The sequence below is a fragment of the Astatotilapia calliptera genome, chromosome 4, assembly GCF_964374335.1.
Source record: "Astatotilapia calliptera chromosome 4, fAstCal68.1, whole genome shotgun sequence".
Classification (NCBI taxonomy): Eukaryota; Metazoa; Chordata; class Actinopteri; order Cichliformes; family Cichlidae; genus Astatotilapia; species Astatotilapia calliptera.
Window position 1 is genome coordinate 26,636,364 of NC_137425.1, and position 14,742 is coordinate 26,651,105.

Consider the following 14,742-nt stretch of genomic DNA (forward strand, 5'->3'; position numbering starts at 1 on the left):
AGTGCCCTCTTAGACGCACAGATGGAATTCTAATTGTTTAAATGGTGTCATGAAGGGTGATCGCTTAGTATTATTCACTTTGAAGTGTCAGGATCCTGGGTCTCCTGACCCAGTGTTGAGTTTCTTGTATCTCAGTGTTTTTGTACTATGATGTATGTTCTAAGTTCTCTTTGTTGCCCCAGTTTATTCTATAGAGTCTAGTGTCTTGGGTTTCTTGTATTCTGTTTAGTTTTCTGAGTATTTAGTAGCTGCCCTCTGTGCTCCTTTATGTTGATCTCTGTGTTTCTTTGTTGCTCTGTCTCTCCTGTCAGCTGTATCTCCTAGTCCAGTCTGCATCTCTGTGTTACATTTCCTGTTTTACTTTAAAGGTCTGTGTCCTACGTGAATATATTGTGTTTCGATTCCCTTGGCTCTCGTTATGTCTGATTTCTCCTACCTGTGCTCCCCTTCTGTGTCTCATTCCTCTCGTTATTTCCCAGTGTATTTAAGGACACGCTGAAGCGATTATATCTCTCGGCTGGCCTGAAAACACCTTTGTGGAGGTGGCTGAGGAGCGGGAGGTCTGGGCTTCTCTGCTTAAGCTGCTGCCCCTGGTCTTGGATAAGTGGAAGAGGATGGATGGATGGATGGATGGCTGGATGGATGTTTTGAGTTTACCTCTCTATTGTTGCTTTAGCGGTGGCTTCTGGAGAAAGTCTCTCTTGGATCAGAATACCAACTTTTGTCTCTGTTATCAATCTGACCATTAATCTGCATTCAAAGAACAAATTAGGGCTTTACTCGTGTTGCCAGCTCACATGAAAGGCATTTTAAGGGCTTTTATTGTGAAGCAAACACAAACTTCACCAACTATACCGATTATTGACCAACTTTTTCTTTCTCTGTGCCAAGCTGAGCTTTGCTACAGTAGTAAAGCGCCCTTTAGAGCGCTCTCACCTTAAGCATAACCAGGTAGTCGTCATGACGCTGTATGTTGGGGATGTTTGACAAAGCTGTAACTCCTGCTTTGAAATCTGGAGAAACCTGAAAAAAACACATTGTGGTTTTAACTCTTATCCTGTGAAGATTTAAAGAGGGAAAGAAGAAAGAATTCCAGAACAGAGGAAGCTCAAGTCAGAGTTTTACTTACTCTTGAGGTTAACCAGAGGGTCCAAGGCTTTATCGCAGTTACTGGAAGCTGCCAGGGGCTGCCAGTTTTTGTACTTCTCCACTGTGAAGAGACACACAAAACACGCCACTGATGAACAGACTGACTTGCACTACATCAACGGGGGAGCTCACACTAACGAGTACAAGGGTAACAATTTGTTCTTCTTATTCTGCAATAAAAGGAAACATATGAGCTGACACTTAGCAAACAGTGTTCCTTTTGTAATGTCTCCATCTCCTGGTCATCATTGGAATTTCAACTAGTGACACAGATTAAAGAGACAGAAATTGTTTGTTCTATTGACACCAATAAAACAAGAAATGTCTTCATGTAACCTGTTATATGCACACAACTGAAAGGGACACAATAATAATTGGTGATACTTTTTTCCATACAAATGACTGGCCAGTAGGTGGCAGTTTTGTACACATCATTACTTATCCTGACCATAACCTGCTAAAACACAGATTAGGTGTGGGGCACATAACCGTGTTGATGTGAACCCCCTCTGAAAACCTGTAAATCCAGGTCAACCCTCAGGATATCTCACTAAACCTCTGCTCTGTAGCACAGCTCTCTGCACGTACTGCATTCAATTCAGCTTTATTGATATAGCGTCCTCTTTTCGAGATTTTCGAGATAGATGATAGATGTCTGGGTTTTCCTACACACACATATGTGTGACGTCATCCCTGAGCTGCTGCTTTGTGAGTTGTTGTTCCGCGCTCACAGACGGGACAGAGCTGCAAAAGAAATTTCCCTCGTAGCGTCCCGGTACTGGTCATTTTTCTTATTCAGATTAGGCCTTATTTCTGTACCATTATTTAATTCCACTGGCTTTAAGTTATTATTATTATTTTTTTGCCCTTGTTGACTTGTAAAAGCCTATATGACATTTTTTTGTTTCACCATTCACTAACCACACCGAGAAGGCATCGTTTAAATGTGTTAAAATTATCTTATTTTCTTCAAGAAAACAGTATTATTAAAGTTTATCATGACTGGGCCGAGTGTCCTCTTTTTTTTGGAAATCAAAATATGGTCATCCTACGTGTGTGTGTGTTTATTTCGTGTAAACTGCACATTTCTAATTTCTAATTTTTATTGCACAGATAAACTACGTCATCTAAACACTAATCAAAAATAGCTAAAATTATTAAAAGTGTCGAACATAAGAAGCTTGTACGTTGCTGTTTTCGTAAACATACCTTTGTCTCACACGGAACATACATGTTCTACATTATTACTCTGGCAGCTCTCAGTCCATACAGACAGGACACGTTGCAGCGTAATTGCAGACAGGTGAGTGGGCCTGAGCTCCACCCAGGCAGAATGACGAGTGGAAGAAAGCAGCAACACAATAAACATATGTAGCCTTGCGGAGCCGGCCGGGCAGACATCGAGACCATGACAGAGTGCAAAAATCTTATACTTGACAACACACACACAAAAAAAACCACACACACACACACACAACAAAAATCATAATGTGTTTGTGATTTGGATTTTTATTTAAAGGTGAAACCTTTTTTTTCTTTTTTTGCCAGATTAGACATTTTGATTAATTTCATTGAAGTATACTTTAGTTTTTTTGTTTTACTTTGATGCTATAATAGATGTTTTTAAAATTTAGTAATATTTAATACTATATTGCATCATGGCAAAACAACAGTCTCCTCAAGCTGCTTTATACTGTAAGGTGAAAACACTACAGTAAAAGCCAGAAAACCCCAACAATCCAATGATCCCCTTTGAGCAAGCACTGGGCGACAGTGGGGAGGAAAAACTCCCTTTAGGAAGAAACCTCCAGCAGAACCAGGCTCAAGAAGGGGCGGCCATCTGCAGCGACCGGTTGGGGGTGGGTGGGCAATCTCAGTCCACGAGGGCCGGTGTCCCTGCAGATTTTAGATGTGTCCTCGAACCAACACAGCTAATTTAAATGGCTAAATTAGCTCCTCAACATGTCCTGAAGTTCTCCAGAGGCCTGGTAACGAACTAATCATGTGATTCAGGTGTGTTGACCCAAGGTGAGATCTAAAACCTGCAGGGACACCGGCCCTCATGGACTTCTTCTTCTCCTTTGTGTTTAACGGCGGTTGGCAACCAACGTAAAGGGGCATTACCGCTAGGGCTGGGCCATATTATACCGTTCACGGTAATCCCGGTATGCAACGATAGGAAAATGAAATATCGCGATAGAATATGAGTAAAACGCGCATGCGCAGTGCCTTTGTTTTCATACGCACATGGTTTGGTGTTTGTCCGTCAGATACACAACAAAGCACATTTTTTTGCAGAACATGCAATCGGCCGTCGTTATTGTCGTATTTGTCGTATTTGTCGGACTAAGATGCTCTTAAATCTGGGAGTAATCTGGGTCCTAAACTCTGTGTGCTTCAGGTCAAACGAACGCTGTAGCATCACTGAGAGTTAAAAACTGTCTAAATTCTTTCATCTTTAATAAAACGATCAGCATTGCTGCTTTACCAGGTGTAACTATGAAGTTTAACTTCCAGGCATCCATGAAAACAAAATGTATTACATTTAACGGAGTTAGAAGTTAGCAGGAAGCTAGCGGAAGTTAGCTCGCTAGTTTTGCTAGTTACCTAAGCATGATATTGCATGTTCTGACTGAGAAATTTCTGAAAAAAATTCAAACGTACAGCTCTGCTATCACTTCCAACATAAATGAAGACAGGAAACTAAACAGCAGTGACGTTTGTAGGGTTACTGAAGTTGGGCTAGCTGGTATATAATGATGTGCTACATGATCGCTAGCGACACAGCTATGTTAGCATAACATAAACAGTGAAGCTGGAGGACGAACACTAAGGTTCCTGATAGTTAGAGACAAATGCAATCGCATGGCAGGATGCTGTAAACGGACCGAACTTCAGTCAGGAGAACAACTGAGATAATCCATCCACAATACAAGGTTAGTCATTAATATACTGCAACAGCATGGGAATAGAGCAGCTGCCAGAGAATTCAACATTAATGAATCAATGGTACAGAAGTGGAGGAAGCAAGAAGAATGAGTTTAATAAAGTTTGATTTATCTGACTGCTTTGTTTCGCTTAATGTGCGTTATAATCCCGTGCACCTTATGGTCCGAAAAATAAGTACTGCACACTGCAGTTTAATGTTGCAAAGCACCTCTTTTTAACTTCAGTGGATATTATACATGGTTATGCTCAGGATATGTCAGCCCATTTCTACTGGAAATGCCTTTTGGTTAAACTTTCAGCAAGGAATTTGCATTTGCACTGTTACATTTTTATAAAGCTTTAATGTACATAAAAACCAGCTTCTTGTTTAAGTGAAAATAAATGGAAGGTTGTCTTTTTGCGCTAGTAATGTTGTGGAGTTGTATTTTGTCTCGCATCAATTATATCGTCAGTTATATCGTTATCGCAAATTTTCAAATATATATCGTGATAAATATTTTTGGCCATATCGCCCTGCTCTAATTACTGCCTCCTACTGTTCCGGAGTATTGATTGATTGATTGATTTATTGATTTTGATTTGATTTTATTGATTAGCATTCAAATTCAAATCTCAGTGAAAACAGTGAAAAAACAAACAAACAAACAGTGAAAACAGAACAAAAATCTACCATAAAGAAAGAAAGCATGAGACAAGGCTAATCAAAAGGTATTGGCTGAAGCATTTGCTTATTACGCCAACCCTTTTCACAAAATATCTTTTTGTATGCAGCTCCTGTACACAGGGCTTGAAGAAAATAATAAAACAAAGCAAAAACCAAACAAACAAACAAACAAAAAAAAAAAAACAAAGAAAAAAAAAAAACTTTCCACCTTAGATAAGTAACTACATCAAAGCAAAAGAATCAAGAGGTTGTTTTTTTTTTTTTTTTCTTTCTCCTTTTTGCTCTTTTCATTCTTGATTTATATATTTTTCTAATACTCTATTTTTAAACATATTTTTAAACAAGGAAAATGAACTACACCTTTTTAAATCACTGTCATAACTATTCCACAGGTTAACTCCTCTAACAGAAACACATCTCTGCTTTATATTTGTCCTTATCTTGTTTTTTTTAAAGAAATCTGTTACCCTTAAGTCATATTGACTCTCTCTGACTTTGAACAGCTTCTGAGTACTGGGGCAAAGCAAGTTATTTTGTGCTTTATACATTATCTGTGCCATTTTATATTCAACTAAATCATAAAATTTCAGGGTATTCAGATTAATAAACAAAATGTTAGTTGGTTCTATATAGTTTGATTGGTTTATAATTCTTATAGCTCTTTTTTGTAACTTGAAAATAGGAAGAGTGTTCGTTTTATATGCATTACCCCATATCTCCAGACAGTAAGTCATATATGGAAGCAACAGAGTACAATAAAGTGTGTATAATGTTTTTTTGTTCAGGACATGCTTTGTTTTATAGAGAATAGCAATGGTTTTTGACATTTTTGTTTTCACGTGGTTTATATGAGACTTCCAACTCAGCTTATCATCAATTATCACTCCAAGAAATTTATTTTCGTACACTCTTTCAATTTCAATTCCATTAACCCTTATTTTAGATACATTTTTCATTGGTCTAGTGCCAAAAATAATCAATTTTGTTTTCTTTATATTTAATGATAACTTATTTACATCAAACCAGTTTTTTAATATATTTAACTCCTTTTCCGCTGTAGTCAGAAGCTGTTCTAAGTTTTTACCTGAGCAGTACAGAGTGGTATCATCAGCAAACAATACACATTTTAACAGTTTGGAAACATTACATATGTCATTTATATATAATATAAATAATTTAGGGCCCAGCACAGAGCCCTGAGGAACACCACAAGTTACCTTCAACTGCTTAGATTTTACATTATTGAATTTGACATATTGATATCTTTCATCCAGGTAACTTTTCATCCACTTGTATGCTATCCCTCTTATGCCATATCTCTCTAGTTTATTCATTAATATAGAATGATCAATTGTATCAAACGCCTTTTTTAAGTCTATAAAAACACCAACAGTATATTCCTTATTATCTATAGCATTAGATATCCCTTCAACAAGTTCCATCACTGCCATTGAAGTGGACCTTTTCACTCTAAAGCTATATTGGTTATCACTTAGGAGATTATGCTTCTCAATATATTTATCAAGTCTATTAACAAATAACTTTTCTAAAATTTTTGAGAACTGTGGGAGTAGTGATATTGGCCTATAATTGGTAAACTGACATCTCTCTCCGTTTTTATGGATTGGAATAACTTTTGCTATTTTCATTTGTGAGGGAAACACACCAGTTTGAAAGGACAGATTACAAATGTATGCGAAAGGTTGCACTATATATTCTATAATACTTTTAACTAATATCATGTCAATACCAAAACAGTCAGTGGACTTTTTATTTTTAAATGTCTTCACAATGTTAATTATTTCTCTATGAGTTACAGCACCAATAAACATGGAGGACACATTCTGAGTAATATGTTTATTTAGGTCGTTATTATTTCTTGACTCTGGAATTTCTTTTGCTAAATTAAAGCCAACATTTACAAAGAAATCATTAAATTCATTTGCAATGTCTTTAGTTTTATCAAGCACAATATCTTTATCTTTTTTAAAATAATCTGGATAATTCTTATTTTTTGAGCCCTTTTTGATTAGACTGTTTAATATCCTCCATGTTTCTTGTGTGTTACTTCTACTTTGCTCCAATAATTTGTGGTAATATTCTTTCTTACTTGTTCTTATAATATTTACTAATCTATTTTTATATAACTTGTACTTTATTTCAGCATCTTTTGTCCTCTGTTTTATGAATCTCTTATATAGGTTATTTTTCTTTTTACATGCATCTTCTATCCCCTTTGTGATCCATGGCTTATTTGATCTGTGATGCTTTCTAGTGATTTTCATTAAAGGACAATGTTTTTCATATAGTGAAATTACAGTTGATAAGAATGCATCATACGCACTATTTGAATCTTCATTTGCAAAAACCTCATTCCAATTGTGTTCCTTTAAGTCCACCTGGAGGGCAGCAATGGCTCTTGTTGTTCTATGTCGTATCATATCAAATGTTTGATTCTTTTGTTTAGTTTTAATCCCAAAATAATTTTGAAAAATTGCAAAAACAGGAAGATGATCGCTTATATCAGTTATAAGAAGTCCACCTACTATTTCATGGTCAATTTTATTTGATGCAGCACCTGTATGGGTCAGACAGTGAGTTCACAAGCTGTATCAAAAAAAACAAAACCCTACACTCTTTCATAAACACATATAGCCTTCAGAAACCCCACCAGTTCCCTCACCTGTGCCCTACTACCCTCCAACACACTCTTCAGATTAAATTCCCCAATTCCCCGCTCCTTCAATCTATTCTGCAGAACTGACCTCTCCACATCATAACCCTTGCACCGCAGTATTACATGCTCTACTGTCTCCACCTCCTCCTGGCACACTCCGCAATGCCCCGTCCCATGTTCTCCTATCATCTGTAGTGTTTTATTTAATGCACAATGTCCCAGTCTAAGCCTGGTAATGACTACCTCATCTCTCCTATTACCCCTATACAACCTACTCACTGCCACCTCCTTCTTAAGATGATACAATTGCCTGCCCGTACTCCCTGAATCCCACCGCTTCTGCCACTCCTGAACAACCTGCCTCCAAACAACACCTTTCGCTTCAGATCCACTGCTTGTAATTTCCATCTCAGTCCTATTTTTAGTCTACGCTCTTTTCGCCAACCTATCCACCTTTTCATTTCCACTGATCCCTACATGAGCTGGCACCCAAAGAAAGTGAATATTGCCACCACAACACCTTATTCTGCTGACAGTCTCCAGAATAGCATACAGCATGCCCTGCCTTGTCTTCGAACAAAATGATTGTAGACTTGAAAGAACAGCTGCCGAGTCAGAACACACTACCACCTGCCTGATTTTCGAACACTCTACCCATTTCAGTGCTACCAAAATTGCTACCATTTCAACCGTGTATACTGCCAGTCCATCCGAAGTGCGTCTGTGTATTCCAATATATTTTGACGGAACTGTCCAAACCCTGTACTTGCAGTAACTGGACTTTTAGCACCATCCGTGAACACATGAATACACTCAGGGTATTCAGTCAAGCTGTGAAAATGAAATGCTGAAACAAGATCGACTCTGCCTTTCAATGTTCTCTTCAGATCCAGCAAGTACCAGTCCACAGGAGGGGTCTCCAATAACCATGGGGGAACCACAGAGAACACTACTGCAGGACATATTTTAAGTTCATACACCTGACACTCCTTAGCCCACTGATTCCCCACCTTTCCAAAATGAGCCTTCTGACTTCTTCCATACTCCCAGCATTCCAAAAGTACCTCCTTTGTGGGATGTGCGTCACCATGACCACCAAGATGAACCCAGTAATTCACCGACACTTGCTTCCTCCTAAGATTTAGGGGCATTTCTCCCATCTCCACCTGTAGGGCACCGACTGGAGACGTCTTAAAAGCTCCACAGCATACTCTAAGGGCTTCCAATTGCAGAACATCCAAACGTCTCAACACAGAAGGAGCTGCTGAACCATATGCCACACACCCATAATCAAAGACCGACCTAATTAATGCCTGGTAAAGTCTTTTCAAAGCAGAAGAGCTCGCTCCCCAACCCCTCCCAGCTACACACCTCATAACATTAATAACTTTGTTGCATTTGGTTTCAATCCGATCAATATGCTCCCACCATGTCAGTCTCGAATCAAACACAACACCTAAGTACTTAAAAGAGCTCACTTTCCCAATTACCTTGTCATACAGTGTCAATGTCAAAGTCTCACTCACTTTTCTTTTGGTAAAGAACATCACTTTTGTTTTTTCCACCGAAAACCTGAATCCCCAGTCAAATCCCCACTCAACCACCATATTCACAGCCTCCTGAACCTTGCCCACTAGGTGCTCAATATTTCTTCCTTTTTTCCATAACACACCATCATCAGCGAACAAAGACCTCCCAATTCCCTCAGGAACATCAGAAAAAACATCATTGATCATTATAACAAAAAGCAGGGGACTAATCGCACTGCCCTGTGGCGTTCCATTCTCAACCATGCACTGACTAGAAATTGTAGACCCAATTTGCACTTGGATCTTCCTACCAGATAAAAAGTCTTGGACCCAATTGAATGTCCTGCCACCAATACCCAACTTATGCAACTTGATTAAAAGCCCATCCCTCCACAACATATCATATGCCTTTTCTATGTCAAAAAACACTACCAAAACAGACTCTTTATTGGCCTGCGCTTTCCTAATGTAGAGAGTTGAGAATAGCTCTCTAGTAAAATCTGGTATCAGAAATAAACTGGGGAAAACAGCCCCCCCCCCCCAAAGGTTTTTGTTGTGATTGTATTTTTGTACCTGTCATTTAAAATGCTATCCTACATCCAGCCGCTAGAGGGCGCATTACGCGCAGTGGTATCGAGTAGCGTTTTGGGGCACAGAGGAAGAATAAACCTTCCTGTTGTGAAACTGACATCAACTCAACCTGTGTCCCTTTTTCTATTCTTTATCACAGGTTAGTAAATGCATTTAAATGAATGTATACTGCAGACCTTACAAACGGACGATGTTGTTTATGTGGGTAATGAGCGCAACTCGCTAAAGAAATGGATTCGTTCTGAGTTGTGTCTGAATTGTGGGTTAAGGCTGCAGGCTAAATGATGCTAATGCTAGCGGACTTGGCTAATGTGGAATACTGAGTGTGTGTGGGGGGGAGCTAATTTGACCTGTGAGAGACTTCTGGACTGTGAACTATTAATGTATTATGCACTCTGATAAATGGGTTTTATACTATGTTTTATTCTTCTGGTTGATGTTGTGGTTTAATACAAAGACATTTATAAAGTGTTATAAGGAAACTGTTTGATCAATGCTGACTGCATAGTAGTAGTGAACGCTGTTAAAGGAGCATTGCACTCTATATAGTTGTAGGTTGTATAAGAACAGTGAATATTAGGGGTGCAACGATAGACAAAATTCACGGTTCGGTTCGGTTCGATACTTTGGTGTCACGGTTCAATATTTTTTCGATACAAAAAAATGTTCATGCCTTTTTAATTTGTCATTTATTAAAATTATAAATATATATTTTAACTCAAAAGTACAGTTTTTAAATTTAACCCTAACCCTTGTGCGTGTTTTTTATTTTGACAGCGAATGCGCACCTGCGGACCACTTATGTGCAGCCCCGGTTATATAGCTCGTCATATTGCAGCCACAGAAATTATTTTGTCCATGAAACCATAAAGCTGCACTTTCTTTTTGCCTTATAGTCTGATTTGTCATAACTTCTCCGTTTTGTGGTGAGCTTTTCTTTGGCTGTCACTTCTTCACCCTGACCTGTCTTATTTGGCTCAGCAGAACTAAAATATATATCCTGCCGCTTTTACACACGCACTCACATAAGCTCAGCGATTCTCTGCGCGATCAACCTCTCACATGTTTAAGCTTACTGCGGGAGATTTCACTTGTCATGTTTGCATAGTAAGCTAACGATTAATAAGACGATGTCAGAGGAATTGGTGCACAAATTATCATCACTCACGGATCAGTGCTGTCGCTCTCTATACACAGTTCGCACGATTGCAAAGTGAAAGCAAAAAAACAAGCGCAAATTCAAACGCGACTTCAATATGTCACATATTGACAGTGGCTCACCGATGCCAATGACATAATTACCCAGCTACATTTCTGAAAGAATGCAAAAGCATTGACATATATTTTTCCTTCCTACAATAGCCCGACGGGCAGGGAAGAGATAGATTTTGGTAGCCCGACTGAAAAAATCGCTAGCCCCGGGACGTCGGGCTAGCGATATTGCGAGCCCTGTATCTGATTGAGGAATCACTCATCTTTGGAAAAGAGAGTTTATTACAGAGAAATGTCTCTTTCCAAAATAAAAGCTATACTATCCGCTTCTTCTGGGCTATATTCTCAGCAGCATATTAAACAGCTGTCTAAATGACTCGGCTAAAGTTAGTAGCATGCTTGCTTGTTTTTGTCTGCTTCCACTTGTCTTTGCACTAGGATGATGTCGGCGTAAATGTGCAGTCATATTCGTTGTGTTCCCACTAGTGCTTTCAGGTTAATCTCGTTGAAATGACCTTAACGCCACAACACGGCAAATCTCCGTTAACGAGCTACCGCCGATCGCCCCGTGCATGGGGCTAGACGGCCAACACGTTAACGAGCTAACTGCGCTAACACACTAGTTCCCACCCATGTAATTGAGCATTGCATGGCACATCCAACATACTGTTTTACTTTAGTCCATGACTCGCTTACCTTCAGGGTCATACGTCACATGAAAACCAAAATAATTCCAAACGCCAGATCTAAATGAGGGTGGGGGAGGTCCATGTTGCAAGGAGAGCTTAACTTCTGTCTCGCTAGCTTGCCCTGCGCTCTTCCTTCTGATGATGCTGTCTGTGTTGAGCGCTCAGTGGATCTGCGCTCGACAGTGCAGCCTAGGCGGAGTAGTCGAACGCAGATTCACTGAGCGCTCAACACAGACAGCATCGTCAGAAGGAAAGTTGATAAAATAAATTACAAATGTTGTATTGTTCGATACATATGCGTACCGAACCGAAAGCACTGTATCGAACGGTTCAATATCGATACGAATATCGTTGCACCCCTAGTGAATATGTTTGTTTTATGTCAAAGACATTATTTTCTTGTAAAGAGTAAAATAGCTATATTTTAAAAAACAAGTTACATTGTCAGTACAGTGGAAATACATTTCACATAAATAATTTAGTGCTGAACAAGAATTAAAATGTTTAAAAATGAGTTAATTTTATGATGTTTGTAAATGTAGTTAAAAATGAAGTACAGAGTACACTATTGTGTTTTGTTTATCTTTGTAAAACAAATGTGTTTATTGTGATACATTGTGGATCTGATATTATCAATGGATTTAAGCAACATTTTGTTTATGTTTTGTCAAAGTTGTATTGAGAGATTTATACAGTCTCTAGCTCAGGGAACTGTGGCCATGTATGGTAAACCGGACTGAAGCATAAGGCCATTTCTTTGCAGTTAGTATGGTGATATCTGAAGCTGTTCTAAGCTGTTGTGAAGAATAAACCTTCCTGTTGTGAAACTGACATCAGCTCAACGTGTGTCCCTTTTTCTATTCTTTATCACAGCACCACACATTGTTGAACAGGAAACCAGTTGCCCCTCTGGTCATCATCTTAGGGAGGCAACACAAGCAACGTGCCGTTATCGATCACATCCACCCCACTAAAAAGCTGAGGATCTGCAGTTTCTGCTACAAGAATATTAATGAAGAGAAGTTTCGCGACAAGGGAGACAGCGCCGGGAAAAGCAGCTCAGAGGAGGAAGAGTTTTGTCCTTCTGAGGAAAATGAGAAAGTGGAGGAAGGAGAGATAGGGATCTATTCTCCCAGCAACTGGCTGGACACCAAAAACGGGACTTGGGAACGACTGAGCATTTATGATTACCCAAAGTCAATACCATCACAGTAGCCAATAAACTGCAACAAAGACGCTTTTGAATGGATTCAGATTACACAAAGTTGATTTTCTTACATGAAGTTACATAAATGTAAAGATAAATGTGACGACGTATTATTTGTTTGTGTCTATTTGTGTTTTAATCTTAGGCTGTACACGCAACAATTTGCACTGTAAATAACAAATCAGGAGTGAGTCGAAAAAATCATTTTAAAAAGACAAGAATATATCATCTTTGTACATATTCAGTGCCATTAACCATGCTTGTTAAATGAATAATGCTCCATCTGCCTGTCACTTTGCTGCTGGAACAGCTGAATTTCACAATAAAGGATATTTCTATTCCAAAAAGCACTGTCTTCTCCCTGTGCATGTGACTCTGAATGCACGTTTCTTTGTTTGAATGCATGTAAAGTATTTGCATCCAGTATCTGCTCTTTTGCTGCTCCTTAACCTCAACAATAAAGTGCAGATAATCAATTTGTGAGAGATGTTATTACAACACTGAAATCTCTCATCATTTAGTAATAAGTCCTCTGTTTAGCCCTCAGAGTCTTATTGGAGCATATTACAGTGTTTTCTTTTACTTCTGTGACTTTTTGGGTTTTTTATTGTGAAAGTCAAGGTCAGTGAAGTAACCGTATATAGTTCCTCACCCACTTAGGGTATACATTTTTCCAATAAGCATGTACAGTGGGGCAAAAAAGTATTTAGTCAGCCACCGATTGTGCAAGTTCCCCCACTTAAAATGAAATGGTGAAAGCCGGGTGGCCATCAATGACCCGGTCGGGTGGAGGGGGTCCGGAAGGAGGGCACAGAGGACTAGAGAGACACAGCTTCACTTGCGACACATGGAAGGTGTTATGGATCTTCATATTCCGGGGCAGTTTAAGGCGGACAGAGACAGGGTTAATCACAGAGTCGACTTCAAAGGGACCGATGAAAGTGGGAGACAGTTTCTTGGATTCAGACCTGAGTGGGATGAATCTGGTAGACAGCCAAACCCTTTGTCCAGGTGCGTAGGTGGGAGCAGGGGTCCGGTGGCGATCCGCCAGGCGCTTATTGCGTTCCACCGTGCGGAGAAGGGAGGCCCGAGTTGCTCTCCAGGCGCGCCGACACCTCCGAAGATGCTGTTGGACAGAGGGAACAAAATGCTCACCCTCGACAGCTGGGAAGAGTGGCGGTTGATAGCCCAAGGACACCTCGAAAGGGGACACACCGGTGGCAGAGGAGGTAAGGCTGTTATGAGCATACTCAATCCATGACAGTTGCTCGCTCCAAGTTGACTGGTTAGTGGAGACCAGGCACCGGAGAGCTGCTTCAAGCTCCTGGTTGGCACGCTCCGTTTGGCCATTTGTCTGTGGGTGGAAACCAGAGGAGAGACTGACCTGAGCTCTGAGGACACTGCAGAACTCCTTCCAGACACGTGACGTGAACTGCGGTCCTCTGTCTGACACAATGTCCGTGGGGATTCCATGGAGGTGAAACACGTGGTCAGCTAGCAGCCGGGCGATGTCTAGAGCAGTGGGGAGCTTAAGGAGGGCGACAAAATGAGCAGCTTTGGAGAAGCGGTCCACAATGGTGAGAATAACAGAGTTACCTGACGAGACGGGCAGACCAGTGATGAAGTCAACAGCGATGTGCGACCAAGGGCGACTCGGAGTCGGCAGAGGGTGAAGGAGGCCATAGGGTGGTTGATGGACGCTCTTGTTTTGAGCGCAGGTCGAGCATGCGAAAATATACTCGCGGACGTCTTTGGCAAGGGAAGGCCACCAGGCGAAACGTTGGAGGAAGGTAATAGTGCGGTGGACCCCCGGGTGGCAGGTGAATCTGGCAGTATGAGCCCAATGTAACACTCGTGACCTTACTGAGGAGGGGACGAAGAGCAACCCTGGAGGTCCCGTTCCGGGGTTCGGTTCTGTCCGCTGAGCCTCTCGAATAGCCGACTCGATCTCCCAGGTCAGGGCCCCGATTACACAGGTGGGCGGTAGAATGGGAGAGTCCCGAGTTGCGTCTTCGGAGGCAGCGAATTGGCGTGAGAGGGCGTCTGGCTTGACATTACGGGAACCGGGTCTGTAA

General features: G+C 40.4%; 1 long non-coding RNA gene across 1 annotated transcript; it reads left to right on the forward strand.

Moving 5' to 3' along the window:
• The first annotated feature begins 9,586 nt into the window (after positions 1–9,586).
• LOC145428342 (uncharacterized) lies at positions 9,587–13,143 on the forward strand. Its single transcript, XR_013908634.1, has 2 exons — positions 9,587–9,698; positions 12,334–13,143. It is a non-coding gene; the product is annotated as an uncharacterized LOC145428342 (long non-coding RNA).
• Positions 13,144–14,742: the final 1,599 nt, after the last annotated feature.